We start from the raw sequence: 3,440 nt of genomic DNA on the forward strand, positions 1-3,440 counted from the left end.
CTCTCTCTCTCTCTATATATATATATATATATATATATATATATATATATTTACGTATCATATACCAACATATTCTAACCTTATACGCACAAATACGTGCTAATTAATAGGCATATATTGCGTGCCAGATAAATTAGAGAGTCAACCAAAACCAGTATACATGAAGTCTGGTTAGGATCATAGGAATGCGATGACCTTATAAGAATGCTGTCATTTCAAATTAATTATTTCATAGACACCTCTGGGTGTTGGGTGTTGTCATGTCGGACGCTGCTATAGGGCTAATTATTAATGAAACAGGCTGCTATGATCGCTAATTACTCGGCATTTCTAGGCCCGTCGCTGTTAGGGAAAGAATTCAATAACTTGCACACGCGAAAGCCTGTAGGGTAGGGCTGTAGTGCTTATCGCGACCGCGTGCCTACACAGGCGGGCATTTTCATCACTAAATTCCAGCACCAATTTATTTGTAGGTAGGTGATGATTAAGTAAGCTGCATATGTAGATAAACTAATCAGTTAGCCGACTAACTAACTAGCTAACTAACTAACTAACTAACTAACTAACTAACTAACTAACTAACTAACTAACTAACTAACTAACTAACTAACTAACTAACTAACTAACTAACTAACTAACTAACTAACTAACTAACTAACTAACTAACTAACTAACTAACTAACTAACTAACTAACTAACTAACTAACTAACTAACTAACTAACTAACTAACTAACTAACTAACTAACTAACTAACTAACTAACAAACAACCCCGACTACGTAACTACTACCTAACTAGCTAACTAACTAACCAACTCACTAACTAACTAATTACCAACCAACCAACCAACCAACCAACCAACCAACCAACCAACCAACCAACCAACCAACCAACCAACCAACCAACCAACCAACCAACCAACCAACCAGCCAACCAACCAACCAACCAATCAACCAACCAACCAACCAACCAACCAACCAACTGACTAACTAATTAATTTATTAACTAATCAACCAGCTAAATAACTAGAGAACCGACCCGCCGATATAACAAGGTAATATCATGAGCTTCTTCAGCCTAGCGACTACCTAGTTAACTAACGTTTGAAGATTCATCCTAATATTTACGCCTACTTCGCATGACGTCGTGCGTAAATTAAATACTTGCACACTGCCTACGATCAAATGTTTACTCGGTAAAATTTGCATGCGATTTAAACATCCTGGCCCGCAGAGATAGGAAATATTATATTGTAATTGCGCGTGGGTTTTATGCGCCGTCGTGCACGCAAACATTTTCTGCGCGGTAACCATACATATAATATTGTTCATGATGTTTAAAGCGAGTAAAACTATTGTAGGGCGTAGCATGTAGGAGAACCACGGACTACATCGTATGCTCTAAAACATTGTTTATTGGTAAACGAACGGGGGGGGGACTGATGACATAATATATTACATATAACGTTGTTTTACACACCGCTGAGCTATCGTGAAAACCCTGAACAATAAAAACTGGACCGAACACGTGCACGCACGCACGCGCGCACGCACGCGTATGCACACTCACGCGCACGCACGCACGATGAAACGCGTATTTTGGGCATATATATACACAATACATGACAGAAGCGAAAAACATCACCTAGCGCAAACCTCAAACGGTAAAAACGGTTCAAGCCGGTGTACCGAACTCATTGAAGCCGTTCCGCATTGAGACAAAAAATAACCAACGTTGCTGTGTGTCCACCGCTCGCACACACGCACACACGCACACACGCACACACGCACGCACGCACGCACGCACGCACGCTCGCACCCCCCACATGCACAAAGCTCTTCTCTCTCTCTCTCTCTCTCTCTCTCTCTCTCTCTCTCTTTCTCTCTCTCTCTCTCACTCTCTCTCTCTCTCTTTCTTTCTCTGCTACGTCAAATCAGACGATAGCTCACAGACTGGCGTGCAGCCAGAGACGGACACGGAGACAGATAGATCGATCGATGAATCGATACCTATTTATTATAAAATTGTATCCAGTTTGGTACCTATTTATCTATTTTGCGCAATACCACGTTATATACTGTTGTCGTAGGCAAAGTCATTTCGGAACTTTACAGAAAACATGGGCCTTATATAAACTGATCGACATTGGCCATTCAGCTTGGAACGAAGAAAGAAAACTGCACGTTTATTATTCCTTTAGGGCAAGGATTGGAATTAAAATCGATCTAACTAACTAATCTTAACGAACGTAAACCGTACGAATGTAGGCAGGTTCTCCAATAACACGCACCACGATGCAAAAAAAAAATTTTCCTATAAGCAAAAATGAAACAAGAAAAAATTCGAATCATATAATATTCTATTAGTTTAAGATAGCGAACGAGATTAAATTAAATGTCGCATTGGCTTGCTCCCACCTTTCCCCGATCTCCCTCTCTATAGCGGCAACGATCTCCCTCTCTATAGCGGCAACGATCTCCCTCTCTATAGCGGCAACGATCTCCCTCTCTATAGCGGCAAAGATTAAACGACCGCCACGAAAAGATCCGTTGCAGACGATCAAACGGTGCGACGTTCACCGATGCACTTAAAGATCGAAATCGGCGGAAGATACGAAGGCACGACAGTGCCTCGAGCGTACACTTCCCCCTGTAGCAGCTTTACGTAGGCGCCACATTGCCTCGAGCGTACACTTCCCCATGTAGCAGCTTTACGTAGGCGATTGCTGATAGCCTCCATTATCAATAATTCTATCTCAGATTATTGAACATCAGAATCGTGCCGACTCTCTGTGACGTCAGCGATGATAATCAAAATGGCTGCCGGTGTTTTGTAACTATCGAATATATATATATATATATATATATATATATATATATATATATGTCTGTGTGTGTGTGTGTGCCTGTGTATGTGCGTGCGTGCGTGCGTGCGTGTGTGCGTGCGTGCGTGCGTGCGTGCGTGCGTACGTACAAGCGTGTGTGTTGCTAACGTAGATTTTCACGAGAAGTTCACGCGTAGGAAGTGCACGCAGTGTAAATCATTTTTACTAATGGCAGATTTGCATAATAGTATCAAGTTTGTTTTGTTATTTCTTTGATGTTTCTTACTCAAGCGGCAGTGAATTACCTGCCACTTGAGAGCTGCTGCATCATTACATGATTTTGATTAAAGATATGAGCATAAATTTACACTTTCCTTGCAGGTTAATGCAAAATATTAATGCGAAAACAAGTCGTAGATTCTTGGTAGAAAATTCCACGTTTGATTTACCTAACTTCATGAGATATATACTGACATTAGTCCATCATAGCTGTTATTCAAACAGCTTAACTTTCCTCGTTATTGCCAACGGTTGTCATTACTGCTCATATCACAACACACACGTGCGCACACGCACACACACACACACACACACACACACGCACACACACACACAC

The sequence above is a fragment of the Priapulus caudatus genome, unplaced genomic scaffold (genome assembly GCF_000485595.1).
Source record: "Priapulus caudatus unplaced genomic scaffold, Priapulus_caudatus-5.0.1 Scaffold68, whole genome shotgun sequence".
NCBI lineage: Eukaryota > Metazoa > Priapulida > Priapulimorpha > Priapulimorphida > Priapulidae > Priapulus > Priapulus caudatus.